This window comes from Pinus tabuliformis, chromosome 4_1, assembly GCF_031772625.1.
Source record: "Pinus tabuliformis cultivar Carrire ecotype Pingquan chromosome 4_1, CPIR1, whole genome shotgun sequence".
Classification (NCBI taxonomy): Eukaryota; Viridiplantae; Streptophyta; class Pinopsida; order Pinales; family Pinaceae; genus Pinus; species Pinus tabuliformis.
In genome coordinates, this window is record NC_142303.1 from 499,147,655 (window position 1) to 499,164,015 (window position 16,361).

The window sequence follows — 16,361 nt, forward strand, 5'->3', positions numbered from 1 at the left end:
AGTCATGTTAAAAATGGTGGTCTAAAAATATTGCAGAGGAGAAAATTTCAAGAAGATACTCCTATCCACTTGGAAATTGGAGCTTTCACTGATAAAGATATGTTGGGGGATTTTGAAGGGTCTATCGCTTGAGTGGAAAGGACGATTTTAGAAATGAATATTACTTGAGTCCTTTCTTGCATGTGATCAAGTAAGAAATTAGGGAATATACTTGATGAAAATCTCCTCATTGATCCTGGCCTCTCCTTGGGGTCTGCAACATGTATTTTTTGCTAATTCGTCTGCCTTGCCACTATTTTCTCTGAAGACGTGATAATAGGAATCCTCTCCCAAATTCCTCATTTGATGTTGGATTTGAGAGAATATTTTGGGAATCAAATTTTTTACTATCTTATGAATGAGGATGGTTGAATCTCCAATCGCTATCCGGTTTTTGAAATTACGCTCACAGAGAATTTTAGCACCTAAAAGAAATCCATAGGCCTCAGCCTTATTGTTAGATATAGTACCTAAGCTCCACACAAATGACACTGATTCAAATCCCAGTTGAGCGATAATGAAACAAATAGTGCTAGCTCGACTAGGATTTTTAGAGGCACCATCAAATAATAGGTAGGGTTGCCTAAGTTCTTTTAGCCAATCCTTGAATCCCTGATCTTTAAGACCCACTTTCCAATTAACTGAATTAAGAATATTTCTCATGGGTAGATAGACAGTGCCAGGTGATCTACCCAAGATGAAGTTGAATCAATGTCTCTCTTCAATTTGTAAAATCTTGATATCTATTTTATTGTTACCTTTTGAGAAAGTGGTTTACATGGAAAGACTCCACGTTTTGGACAAGACTTTCCTGGTTTTAGGATTTTTGTTTTGAAATATATATTTTTTCCTTGCTAATGAGAGATGCCAACATCGAAAGGTTGTAATGCAAGTCCTAAAGAGTTTGAGCATGATTTTTATTTCGAAGGAATAAGGATAACTAAGATTCTAGTTGAGGAAGAATTTACTTAGACATGGAGGGGACTTACGAAGTCTTTCCAATAGCTACTTGAGAATTTGCATGACATGAAGTGATGATGAATCATTTCCCGAGCTTTTAAATAAAAAGGGCATATTGAAGGGCCATGGATGCCTTGGTTTCTCAGATTGTCACCTGTGAGAATCTTCCCCTTGAGTGTTCATATAAATACTTCTGTTTTTTGGAGACATTTAGATTTCCAAACAATTTTTCATAAGGGTCATGTGGGTTGTTGTTCAAGACCATCTTGAAGTTTTCCTTATCTAGATTTGATTGAAGAGTCTCTTATAGTTGGGTTCCATTTGAAGCTATCTTGTTGCCTAAGCTGAATAGGGGTCGCTCCCTTAAGATGTTGGACGAGGAGATTTCTTTGATGGAGAAGCTCGGGGGGGGGAGTGTAGGAAGAAAAGTAATGTCCTACTTGATCCTATTATGGCATTTTTTATTAGTTTTTAATTGACCTCAAAATATTGAGTTATAATTATTAAGAAATATTGGTATATACCTACATTTGTGAAACTGCAATTTTATTTCACTGATATGAATTTTATTATTGTTTTTATTCAGTTCCCAGGTCGTCTTCTCAAATTTAATTTTGGATAGGATATGGCCTCCCCCAATTTATTTCCAAATTAAATATCCATATCCCAAGGTGTCTTCTCAAATTTGCTTTCTAGAAGATGTGGTCTTCTCCAATTTATTTCCAAATTAAATATCCATATCCCAAGGTGTCTTCTCAGATCTACTTTTGCGAATATGTGGTCTTATCCAATTTATTTCCAAATTAAATATCCATATTTGAATGTGTCTTCTCAAATCTACTTTTGAGAAGATATGGTCTTCTCCAATTTAGTTCTAAATTAAATATTCTTATTTATTCCAAAAATTTCTTCTCAAATCTACTTGAATAAGATATGGTAAAAAAAGTCAATGATACTAAAATGAAAGGATGAGGAGGTAGTCATGACATTAATGAAAGGTGGTTGAGGTGGATGGGACGAAGAGACATAAAAAGGGAAGGAGGATGAGAGGAGAGGTGGGAGATCATTTGTCCTAGTTTTGGTTTTGGAGGATTTTGTTTTGGGGGAGGAATGTGGAGAGAGGAGAAGGGAGAGAATGGAGAGATAAATGAGAGAATTAAAACTGGGATCTATTGGAGAGTGTTGGTTTAACTTGGACACACTACAACTAGTTGGACTTGGGCTTGGAGGGCTAGGGAACCAGTGGAGGTTCCCTAGGCAAGGAATTTATTCCTAGTTGGCTGGGAGGAAAATTCAGTTGGGTAGCCAAGTTTCTTGATTCCTTATGTAAATTGTTGCAATGAAATTTCATACTTGTTTAATATGTTGTAAATAAATTTTACTTGTGTATTATCATCACATAAATGTTGAGCTATAAATAGGTTATTTCCTTCTTATTGTGTTTAAATTAAATAAATTTAGTTTTAGTTAGAGGACCCTAGGTTGGATCCTCACATATGGTATCAAAGCCAAATTTGAAATCTGGCCTTGAAAGCACCTACCGACACCACATATATATATATATATATATATATATATATATATATATATATATATATATATACAAATAAATAAATTTTGAATCACTAAGTTTTAGGTTTTTTTTAAATAAAAAATAAAAAAAAATGTTAGAGGCACGAGAAGCCTAAGACATAACATTATAAGCATATATAGAATACACACGGAAACAACAACCCATATTTTAAGTAATCTAAGGTTCTAAGAACAAGCTCAGATGATCGGAAACCGTAGAAAGCAACGACAAAGAGAATTACTATTTTCACCCTTGCCATTTACGTTGGCTTCCATTGCTCCCTTTGCATAATGTGCAACAGGTGTCCTAACTCGAATTTTTGGAATGAAAAGATACACAAATCAACATAGGTTTGCAGATAAAAAAAAATTCACACCTAAATTTTAAGGCCAAACATCATCGATGCCAATCCCACACCCTATTCCTAATTTTCTCATTAGTTTCCCCACTTCCAAAGTAAATGGATTCTCCATTCCCTATTCCAATGTTGATGACTAAAGCAACACTTTTTTTTTCCTTTTTATCTACTCCTTTCTAGCTTTAGGGACATTTTTGGGCCTCTCTGTTTGAAAAACTCCACTTTAGACTCCAAAGTAATTTCGATCCCAGAAATGTTCAAATGAGATGAATACATAAATAAAGATTCTATTTTGTTTACGAAAAGAAACTCCCATTTATCTACAATTTATATGAGAAGCTTTTTAAGATGCAATATATATTTAGTCAGAAATGGTCGCTCATTGACTGCGTCTGGAACCTTTACCACAACAGTTCTTGAATCAAGAAATTTTATGTGAGAGCTTTAAGTAGAAGTTTCTTTTGCGGCGTTCATTCAAATGCTTCATAAAAAACCCTTGGAAATAAAACACAAGGCTTCTGCGTTTGTATTCCAGTGTTGTAAGGGATCTTTAGGACGAAGAATTTTCAAGAATGAATATGGTAGTGGGATAAATCTAGCTAGGAGACCCAACATCATAAAACATTACTTGAGGCTTCCTTGTACATATGGTCCTTTTATTTTAAGATTTAATGAGTAATATTCGGAGCCTCAATCAAATATATTTTTCTTGAATTTCATACTTTTATTTTACAACCATCATGTAGTTATCTGAAGCCAACAATGCAATGTGAAACCTCTGAAATGATGTGAGGTAGCAAGAGTCCTAAAGTTTGTTATCTTTCAGGAGAGCATGCGGTTTATGATGTGACTAACTGGATTCCAATAGAAGTCCATTCTAAATTGGAAGTCTTTCCAAGCACATACTTTGGAAATCAAGATACATATTTAAAGGTTTGAATTCAAATGTGATGGCTATTTCTCATTTGGAGCATCATAGAAATATCTAAAATAGAGGATGCCCACATAATTAGAGGGGAAATCTCTTTTTGATCCAAGTACTCGGCAAATTGGGGTTGGTGCATTCATTGTTTTGCTTAATCAAGACTTAATTGTTGGCATTGACAAATATGTGTTAACCTTAACTTCATATATATATATATATATATATATATATATATATATATATATTTTCGGTTTCACTGCTGGCATTCCTATCATATGCCATGTGAAAAATATTATGAGGGAGATCAAGTTTCTTTGTTTGCATGATCTTGAAGTGGCAGCATTAACAATTATCTCAGGATGCCCCACCTTGACTGCCTCTGCTTCTAGGGCTGGTATGGTATGTATCCATGAAATGTGTTTGTCTACTAAAATTCATTACCATTGTAAACTTTAGCATCTGAGCACATAATAAACTAAATGAAATTGTTAAGTTATTACCTCATTGGCAACCTATTTCTTTGTCATAGTAAAAAAAAAATAGTAATTTACTGTAGCCTTTTAACTCCTATGTAGTTGATGCAGGGTCACCCCCACACATACCCACAATATGCATATAAATGCATAAACACATTTGTCTCAGGTAAGGAGTCAAATTTTCAATATTTATCGGTTAAGACCCTTTTCCCACTAGTTCTTTTCTATTGGAACTCAATCACCCCGCCTAAACCTCCTATCAAGACTATTCACCTCCTTATAACATTCATTATCCCTTTTGTTAAAGCCTTCCTCAAATATTTCTTATCACGACTCTAAAAACCTTTCATAACATTTATATAACACATATGCGACCTTTCCCTCTCTAAACCTTGGCTAACATATGTTTATCGCATAAAATGGTCTATCGGCACCATTTTCCTTATAAACCATTTACAAAGGAAAACGTATGCAAATCACACCTTTTGTTATCACTCAGGTTGTCCTTAAAGCTCGTTAAAGGATACGCCCGAGGTAACCACAAACCAATCTTTGGACTGCAGGTCCTAGCCTACCTGCAATCAGAGAGGGCTCTCTCTTTATAATTTAGCTTTGTTTTAGGTTGATTTTAGGCTAGTTATTGAGTTCAGGGGTTTTGTTTAAGTTTTGGTGGGATGGAGGATTCTTTCAAACAGAGTTGGGATGCATAGTGTGAGAAGTTCAAACCATTGGGCATGGAGTCGTGGATTAGGCTTGTTGTTGCGTTTTCTTGGTCACAAGAGGAATACAGAGCAGGATAGCTACACATAAAACAAGATCAAGCTGGAATAAGGATGGAATGAAGGTCAGTGAATGAAAGGCAACTAAGTAGCTCTCATTATGCTAACAGAGGGAAGGTGAATGAACATTTATATAGGAGCAGTCAAGGATTCCTAAACAACATTCATATATGAAGGAAATAGCGTAAATATGAGCAAATCAGTATTCATATTCAGAACTAATTCAGAGGAAAACATAGATAAATCACAGAAATTGAGAACAGAATACAACTAAGTGAGGTCTAAACAATTCTTTCTTTCTGCTATTTGGATAGTGAAACAATGATGGCATAAACACATATAAACTGTAAACAGAGATAAGAAACACTTATTGGGCTATGTATAAGCATTAGGATTCCATAGTCACTCTTCAGTCATTAAAACACAACAGTCAGCTCATCTCCCAGACATTCCAGTGATCTTTGATTATAGAGACTCTCAGAAAATACAATGCAAGTCTAGAGGAAGTTATCGACCAACCAACCCTTAAAACAATGCTCAGGGTGGTTTATATAGGCAAAATATCTACAATAAATAGATCTCAGACAGATCTGATGAAATAACTGCTTCTAACCTAATCTGTACTGAAATAAATGCACAAAATATCTATCTAAGCTGCGCTGGAGGCAGCAACATTCAACATGAGTAAATATGGTGTCCTTTGAGCTCTGCGCTGGCCAATTTATCATAACTGTGCTTTAACACTTGTTCTGCTTCTTTATATTTGGCTTTGCTGCTCTTGGGTGGCCTTAACGCGCATTAACTGTGATCTGGTGAGCTTTGAATAGCCTTTGCCACTTTCTTTGACTTTGATGGAGGCTTTTCAATGTTCATCTGCCTTGGAAATAAAGATTTCCACTAAAAAAATTAACTGATACACTTTGCTGCAACACTGATACTCTTTTACTGAATGTGGGCTCTTTCTCCCCACTGATACACATTGCCGCATCAAAATCGCCCTTTTATGGCCACTTATGGCAAGATTTGACTTTTGTTGTGCTGTCTGCGGGCTTCTGGAGGCTTTGGAGGAGTTTCGGCGCTGGCCGATCAAACTATCAACCAAAATGAAGAAATATTGCAAAACTGGCAGAGATATGCAAAAAGATAATTGTGCTTAGGCCGTGATCATTGTCCGGAGCAAAATCTGGGCTTGGAGCGATCAAAAATGGATTAAGGATGCATGCTTTTCCTTTGACTGGGCGCGCGTGGGCGCTGGAAGAAATCCTGTGAAAACTGGCCATTTTCCTTTTACACAGCCAAAAAAACCCATTTACACGCAAAAATTCGGAGCGGGAGCGGCACTGTAGCGAAGATTAAATCTAGGCCGTTGGATCGCGCGAAGGCAGATCCAACGACTAGCGCTAAATCGGCGATCGGCAGATCGGCGGATCCCAAACTGTAATACCTCCGATGAGCGGTGAACCTGGCGGACCCGATATACTATAGGCCCTTTCTTTTATGGATTTCGGGTCCGCCCATCGGAGCTTTCATATCGACGGATTTGGTAAAAATGGGTAAGCGGACCCGATATACTATATGCTGCGCTTTAATTTATTTCGGCTCCGTCAGTAGGACATGGGGAGAGCCGCGAACAAATCATGGCCGTTGATTCGGTGGGGCGATGGACGGCAGAGATTACGTTGGAAATTCACTATCGGTGGGGTCATGGGGTTGCCACATAGAAACGCCGAAACCCTTGGGACCCGATATGCCTTTATGCCGCGCCTTTATAATATTTCGGCTCCGCTGGTCGGAGCCATATGTGGAGCGATGCGATTAAATATGGGCCGTTGATTCGGGGGCCCAGAATGGGCGGCTGTGATTAACTCGGAGATATCGCGTCGGGGCGGACATGGGGCGCAGCTTTATTATTGTGCGATCACCGAAATGGGGCGATCGCCAACAAGATCTGGGTCGTCGGATGGGCGAGGCGATCGGATGGCAGTGATTTAATCGTTATATCGTAATCAGGGAAACCCAGGGGCAGGGCCTTATATGTATAATGCGATGCGATATGCGATAAAGCATGGTTTACGTTATAACTAAGTTTTATGAAAAACTTTAGTTTAATACGATAAAGCGGGTTTGTTACAAAAATGCGGAGATATATATATAAAAGGGAAATATGATGGGGGCACCTCCCGACAGCGATATCGCTTCGGAGGGGGATCCAAAGGGATCGGAAGAACGTATATGTAATCAGACAAGGGACATTGCGATCGGGGGAAAGCCTCTTCGATCGGAGGAGGGTTTTTGCCTTGAAAAAGGTAACAACAAGGTTAATGAAGGGATTTTTACATCGGAGGAAGGGTTTTTATGCAAATGGAAGAAGTCCAAATGCATTTAGAAGATGGTTTGGGGGGGCAATGAGGGTTCTTGCTAAGTTTCAGGTAAACTTAGCAATTCCCAAGCGAACTTATGGTTATTTTTCAACCAGAGGAAGGGGATAAGTATATAGGGGAGTTATATACATAGTTTTAGTAGGGGAGGGGTAAAGAGATAGGGAGTTACATAATAAAGTTAGTAGTTAATATGACAATGATGAGAAAAAGTGCTAAGTATGATGTCTTAGGCTATCAATGGGGGAAAATGACTCATAGAAGAAGTGTGTACATTTCTTGAGTGAAGCAGATCTTCATCAAGGCAAATGATATGGAGAATGATGAAACTAAGAGGTATCAAGCAGATCTTGACCTCTTTTAGGGGAAGTTAGTGAGTGATTTGGGAAAAGAGGAAGAAGGGGAAGTTAGACATGCCTCGCTTGAAGTCCTCCAACTGAAAAACTGCCTCAAACCAAAAATGAATTGCTTATCAAAATTGGAACACAGCAGTGGCACTGAGACTAGCACACTCTCATGGACACTTCTTTAGCCATCTGTAGCAAATATGGAGCATTGCAGCATGCATAGTACGACATATTTGGCATGTAAAAAATTCGATCATGAAAGATGATTAACCTGCTGCAGCAGGTGGCTAACAGTGGTTCCACTTGGGGATGGCTTTTCCTTGTGAGAAGCCAAGAACAGCAGGTCAGATTGCCTTGTATTCAATTTTTGCTGTGCTCTACAAAATTCCCTTGGCTGGCTGCCTTATTGATCCTACCAACCTACCTACCCTAACCATCACTTACTTTGCTGTTAGGTGAAGTGAAATAGCCAATGCAGCCACTTAAGCAATAAAAACCTGAGTGGGATTTGCTGCTTGTGTTTGCTGGTGAGACCAACTGAGATCTTGCAATCTGATGTGGCTTTGTTAATCTTTGAGCAGATTAGGAAGCTACTGATCTCCTTCGCTGAAATCAAAATTCTCTGCTTTTTCCACCTCCTCTTCATAGCTGAAACAAGCAAGCTGACCACTGGGTTCAGGCTGCTGATCCTAAACTGTACTTTCTGCCAAAATAGGCTTTGACTCCTCTGCAAGGCTGATTTGGACATTGGGCGCATAATCTTCATCATATTGGTGATATTTGGGCAGACAACTGAAAGAAGGAGAGCAATTATCTTCATACAATAGATTGGGAGATTCATCCATATATTGCTCAGGAACTGAAGTTTCATCTTTGCAAGTAGTTTTTCTCTCAGCTCTTGCTCTGTTTCTCTTGGCAATCAGATTTGCCTCCACACTAGCAGCTATATTATGCATGTCTGCTAAGCTTTGAGGGGCTCTTTCCCTCATTTGATATGCCATGTCGGTATCAAAACCATCTGGGAATTTATACATAGCAAGATCAGGTGGAGGTCTGGGGTTCTGTGGGATTCTATTATAAACATTATTAAATCTTGCACAATAGTCGAAGACAGCCTCTTGAGGGCCTCTTTTGATAGTATCATATTCTGATAATATGTGCAGGGGATCCTTATTTTTCTCCCATCTATTAAGGAATGTTTGGTAAAGAGCCTTTGGATCAGCTATGGAATTTGCAGGAAGAGCTCTAAACCAGGGCCTAACATCACCTCTGAGACTTTGGACAAATTCTCATTCTTATAGCATCATCATCTATTTCATAAATCTCAAAATAGTCATGCATTTTTTTGGTATGTTGCAGGGCTGTGTAAGACCCAGTTCCCTCAAAATAAGTGATTTTAGTTTGGTAATCCTGAGGCATAGCTACAGGATTAGCAGGTAATTGTAAAGGTGTGTAACGATTCGCCATATTTGCCGGGAAAAATGGAACAACAAGAAGAAACAGAACAGCTGGAACAACGGGGATGGAAGAGGAAATAATAGAAGGAATTGGAATATAGCCTTGCTGAACTGTTTCAGAGGAAACTTAAAGATTTTCTCTTTCAGGTTCATTCCTCCAGTGGAGTCTTGATTGAAAATGATGTGGAGTCGCCAGGTGGATGACTTAACTTTGAAGTGCCTGATCTCTGTCCACCATCAAAGATCAGAACTAGACATGAAAAAGTTCTGAAGAAAAGGAGCACTTTCTCCAGAAAACGAGATTTATCCCCAGCGGAGTCGCCATTATGTTATCACTCAAGTTGTCCTTAAAGCTCCTTAAAAGATACAGCCGAGGTAACCACAAACCAATCTTTGGAATGCAAGTCCTAGCCTACCTGCAATCGGAGAGGGCTCTCTCTTTATAATTTAGCTTTGTTTTAGGTTGATTTTAGGCTAGTTATTGAGTTCAGGGGTTTTGTGGAGGATTCTTTCAAACAGAGTTGGGATGCATAGTGTGAGAAGTTCAAACCATTGGGCATGGAGTCGTGGATTAGGCTTGCTGTTGCGTTTTCTTGGTCACAAGAGGAATACAGAGCAGGATAGCTACACATAAAACAATATCAAGCTGGATTAAGGATGGAATGAAGGTCAGTGAATGAAAGGCAACTAAGTAGCTCTCATTATGCTAATAGAGGGAAGGTGAATGAACATTTATATAGGAGCAGTCAAGGATTCCTAAACAACAGTCATATATGAAGGAACTAGCGTAAATATGAGCAAATCAATATTCATATTCAGGACTAATTCAGAGGAAAACATAGATAAATAATAGAAATTGAGAACAGAATACAACTAAGTGAGGTCTGAACCATTCTTTCTTTCTGCTATTTGGATAGTGAAACAATGATGGCATAAACACATATAAACTGTAAACAGAGATAAGAAACACTTATTGGGCTATGTAGAAGCGTTAGGATTCCATAGTCACTCTTCAGTCATTAAAACACAACAGTCAGTTCATCTCCCAGACATTCCAGTGATATTTGATTATAGAGACACTCAGAAAATACAATGCAAGTCTAGAGGAAGTTATCGACCAACCAACCCTTTAAACAATGCTCAGGGTGGTTTATATAGGCAAAATATCTACAATAAACAGATCTTAGACAGATCTGATGAAATAACTGCTTCTAACCTAATCTGTACTGAAATAAATGCACAAAATATCTATCTAAGTTGCGCTGGAGGCAGCAGCATTCAACATGAGTAAATATGGTGTCCTTTGAGCTCTGCGCTGGCCAATTTATCATAACTGTGCTTTAACACTTGTTCTGCTTCTTTATATTCGGCTTTGCTGCTCTTGGGTGGCCTTAACGCGCATTAACTGTGATCTGGTGAGCTTTGAATGGCCTTTGCCACTTTCTTTGACTTTGATGGAGGCTTTTCAATGTTCATCTGCCTTGGAAATAAAGATTTCCACTAAAAAACATTAACTGATACACTTTGCCACAACATTGATACTCTTTTACTGAATGTGGGCTCTTTCTCACCACTGATACACTTTGCCGCATCAAAATCGCCCTTTTATGGCCACTTATGGCAAGATTTGACTATTGTTGTGTTGTCTGCAGGCTTCTGGAGGCTTTGGAGGAGTTTCGGTGCTGGCCGATCAAACTATCAACCAAAATGAAGAAATATTGCAAAAATGGCAGAGATCTGCAAAAAGATAATTGTGCTTAGGCCGTGCTCATTGTCCGGAGCAAAATCTGGGCTTGGAGCGATCAAAAATGGCTTAAGAATGCATGCTTTTCCTTTGACTGTGCGCGTGCGGGCGCTGGAAGAAATCATGTGAAAACCGGCCATTTTCCTTTTACACAGCCAAAAAGACCCACTTACACGCAAAAATCGCAAAAATCCGGAGCGGGAGCGGCACTGTAGCAAAGACTAAATCCGGCAGATCCAACGGCTCGCGCTAAATCGGCGATCGGCGGATCCCAAACTGTAATACCTCTGATGAGCGGTGAACCTGGTGGACCCGATATACTATAGGCCCTTTCTTTTATGGATTTCGGGTCCGCCCATCGGAGCTTTCATATCGGCGGATTTGGTAAAAATTGGTAAGCGGACCTGATATACTATATGCTGCGCTTTAATTTATTTCGGCTCCGTTAGTAGGACATGGGGAGAGCCGCGAACAAATCATGGCTGTTGATTCGGGGGGGCGATGGACGGCAGAGATTACGTCGGCAATTTGCTATCGGCGGGGTCATGGGGTTGACACATAGAAACACCGAAACCCATCGGACCCGATATGCCTTTATGCCGCGCCTTTATAATATTTCGGCTCCGCTAGTCGGAGCCATATGTGGAGCGATGCGATTAAAAATGGGTTATTAATTCGGGGGCCCAGAATGGGCAGCTGCGATTAACTCGACGATATCGCGTCGGGGCGGACATGGGGCACAGCTTTATTATTGTGCGATCGCCGAAATGGGGCGATCGCCGAAAAGATCTGGGCCGTCGGATGGGCGGGGCGATCGGACGGCAACGATTTAATCGCTATATCGCAATCGGGGAAACCCGGGGGCGGGGCCTTATATGTATAATGCGATGCGATATGCGATAAAGCGGGGTTTACGTTATAACTAAGTTTTATGAAAAACTTTAGTTTAATACGATAAAGCGGGTTTTTTACAAAAATGTGGAGATATATATATATATATATATATATATATATATATATATATATATATATATATATATATATATATATATATATATATATAAGGGAAATATGATGGGGGCACCTCCCGACAGCGATATTGCTTCGGAGGGGGATCCAAAGGGATCGGAAGAATGTATATGTAATCGGACAAGGGACATTGCGATCGGGGGAAAGCCTCTCCGATCGGAGGAGGGTTTTTGCCTTGAAAAAGGTAACAACAAGGTTAATGAAGGGATTTTTACATCGGAGGAAGGGTTTTTATGCAAATGGAAGAAGTCCAAATGCATCTAGAAGATGGTTTGGGGGGGCAATGAGGGTTCTTGCTAAGTTTCAGGTAAACTTAGCAATTCCCAAGCGAACTTATGGTTATTTTTCAACCAGAGGGAGGGGATAAGTATATAGGGGAGTTATATACGTAGTTTTAGTAGGGGAGGGGTAAAGAGATAGGGAGTTACATAGTAAAGTTAATAGTTAATATGACAATGATGAGAAAAAGTGCTAAGTATGATGTCTTAGGCTATCAATGGGGGAAAATGACTCATAGAAGAAGTGTGTACATTTCTTGAGTGAAGCAGATCTTCATCAAGGAAAATGATATGGAGAATGATGAAACTAAGAGGTATCAAGCAGATCTTGACCTCTCTTAGGGGAAGTTAGTGAGTGATTTGGGAAAAGAGGAAGAAGGGGAAGTTAGACATGCCTCGCTTGAAGTCCTCCAACTGAAAAACTGCCTCAAACCAAAAATGAATTGCTTTTCAAAATTGGAACACAGCAGTGGCACTGAGACTAGCACACTCTCATGGACACTTCTTTAGCCATTTGTAGCAAATATGGAGCATTTCAACATGCATAGTATGACATATTTGGCATGTAAAAAAGTCGATCATGAAAGATGATTAACCTGCTACAGCAGGAGGCTAACACCCTTTTTTGCCTTCCATATGACTTCTACACAGATTTTAAGGTTGTACCTCTATCACAATCATTATCAGCTCTTCCGCCGGTCGTACATACATGTATGCCTCATCCCTTCTCCGACACTGATATGCAACTCTCACTTCCCAGAATACGCTATTGACATTTTATTCTTCACTATCCCATTTACAAAGGAAAATCCCACCAAACACAAATGCTAGAACTCAAAAACATTAAACCCGCGACTGTAATTATCGTCGGGTCCACCTCCTTCGAGCCTTTCTGCTATAACTTCCGATCTCTGCTAGCGCCGATATGATATAAGCGATCACTTCTAGATGAGCAATATGGAATCTCGATCTGACGGTCTAGGATCCATCGCATTATCACAATTGCTCTTTATATAGTTGGACCCATACCACTTCAAATTGCTGATCCGATTAGTGCTTTCGGACTTGATATGGATTAGTCCACTCTATATAATATTTCAAGTCCGGAACTCAATTCCGACCGTGTTTTGCGCCATTTCTTACTGTAAACTTGGCTTTACACTTGTGGGACTTAATCTTTATGAATAATTCCACCTCACTCCTCAGCGACATCATCTGGACCTTTGATCTTCCAGATCAAATGACTCCTATGCATCCCACTTCACTTCTTTGTTCTTCCACTTAACCTAAATTTTACACCATTTCTTCAGATTTCTATGGTTTACGAGTTTCTTCAACGTTTCCGCCTTCCGCTTCCGCTACACACTATCTCTGAGCTTAAACTCTTGAGCGAGTTCTCACTTCACTCCTTCTATCCAGAGCTTCACTCTGCCTCTTCAATTGGATTCTAAGATCCTTTTACGATTCCTCTGAATCATTCTTCTCTCCCTGAGCATTCTATAGAACTCTATCTACAACCTATTACAGAACCTACGAGTTCACACCAGAATCAATCATAAAACAGTAAATTCACACACTCTGACACAATTAGGAATAAAACCTTGTATATATATGCTAACCAAAAAATTACATTTGAGACTTCTCTGTCCCACACAGGCTTGTTCTTTTGCGATCAATGGCCCCCTCTTGCACTCTTCCTATAGTCTTACATATATGCCAGTGAGTTCTGTTGAACTCATCCTAGTTTGACTCTTAGATATATTGAATCGACTCCTAGATGAACCCTATCCTCTATGTCCACTTGTAATTCATTAAATTCCTAAAAACTCTCTCTCACTCCTAGAATCATGAAACTGCTTAAAGAGTTATATTTGCCTTTTAACTCTTTATCTTTATTAAACACTCGTGTTCTCATTTATTTGAGAGCATTTACAACTTCCTCTAATTATTTAATTAAATCACTTTAAGCCTAAATATTACATTAACTTGAGAATTTAGGAAACTACTTCTCTAAAGATACATGACCCCCTATGTCTACTTATTTACAATGATTTTCTCTTGGGTGAATGCTATTGTATCAAACTCCCAAAGTAGAAAATATTCATGATCTCATGATCATGTGTCTTCTGATCTTTGTCTTCCTGGATCCCATATTTTTTTCTGTAACTGTCCAAATGTCTTGTTCTCTTGCTGCTGCTACACTTCTACTATCTTTTGCTCCATCTGCTTCTTCTTGTCAATAAAGTTCAAACTCTGATTGATCATACTTCTTGCTGCTACCATTTTCCTCCATTTGGACTGTTTCATCATCTTCTGCCATATTTCTTCAATCTCTATCTCCAACACATCTTTGGGCTGGTCCATACTCTTCCACTTACTTCTTCTTCTTTCTCTTTGACTCAGGTTCTTACTGCTGTCCATTAATTCTTCAAACTGATGCCGGTTACTTCCACTTTGTAGCTGCTGGTTTACTTTGTCTTTTTCTTTTTCTCTTGCTCCAATTTTTGCTATGCTTGCTAAGCTTACTGCCTCCCTATCATCCTTACGCTCTTTCATGATTATCTCTTTCTACACTGAATCATGACTTTCTAGCATTCTCTCCAGCAATTTCACATCTCTCTTCCATGGAATAATTTCTTCCATAGAATCTTCTTCTCTACTCTTTATTTGGTTGTTCACTTGTGCCAAATCTCCTCTAGCATCTACAACTAAACCTGCATTCACAACCAACCTGTTAGAATAAAAAAAATAAGGCTTTTGTGCCTTATCTTCCTTTTGCAACAATTCAGCTTGCTACATTGTTTCTTCCTCCTTTGTCAGCACATCAGTATGCTGATTTGAACTCTCATAAGAATTCATAAGACTTTCCATTAGTCTCTCTTCCACACCATCTATCCTAATAATGTCTTTCTGCCCTTATCCACTGTAGTGACCTCCTTTTTCTGCAATCATACTTTCATACTCTGAATTTTCCATCAAATATTCTAGCAATGCAATTTCTTTGTGACACTTCACAAGTATTTCATCATCACTTATGTTTCTTGCATTTATACACAAATTATTAGTTTGGAAATCATAAGCTTCAATATTATCAACTGTTGCTTCACATATCAGCTCTTCAAACCGAACTTCATCTCCTTCTTTCATAAAAACTTGTTCCTGTGTTGTCACATCTTCAAACATCCATGTATTGTTAAATTCTTTCTACTACAATAAGTCACTTCTTCTCTCATTTAAGAGACATTCTCCATCCTCCTTTATTTCAGAGTTTTTATCTTCTGAAAGATACTTCTCCATACTTCTGACAGCTTGAAAAGATTTCTCATCCTCTACATAACACTCCTTTGTTAGTGTTCCTTTTCCCAAGGTTAAATCCTTTGCATAGGTTTCTTCTTCCTTAACATCTTTCAATAGATGTCCTTCATTATTACTGACTGTCTCAACGGCTTCCGTGGCTAGTTTCACTGTGCATATCATCGTGGTGGATTGATGATCCTTTACTATGTTTTCAATTAACATAGTCTCTTCTCCAAGTTTGCCTTCAGTCTCTTGCTATTTATCTTCCACGAGAGTTATCCTTGTCTCACCATCTACATTAAAATTCTCCTACTGTTCTAAATCTTTAATATGATTCAGAAATTCTTCGATGGTCTCCTCTTCAATCTCTTCAAGCCTTCACTTGGTTGCTTGATATCTTTCTCCAACTGTATATGAGACCTATCTATCTCATCTTCTTCCAGAACAGAATTTAGATTTTGCTTGTCTTCTTCCTTCTACATGAAAATATCAGCAAATTATCCTTCCTTACATGTTTCACTTGCAAACATACACAAATTGTTAGATTTAAAATCATCAGACCTTTTGGTCTCACTTCAAGTTTCAGTCTTCAAGTCTTCATCTTCACTTTCTCCCAGAATTTTTCCCTGTTCTAGCTCACAAATGGACTCTTCCGTTTCTAACTCAACTTCCTTAAGTTTTTTCCTCAGCCACTTAATTTTCTTTTGTTGTAGAGTTCTCT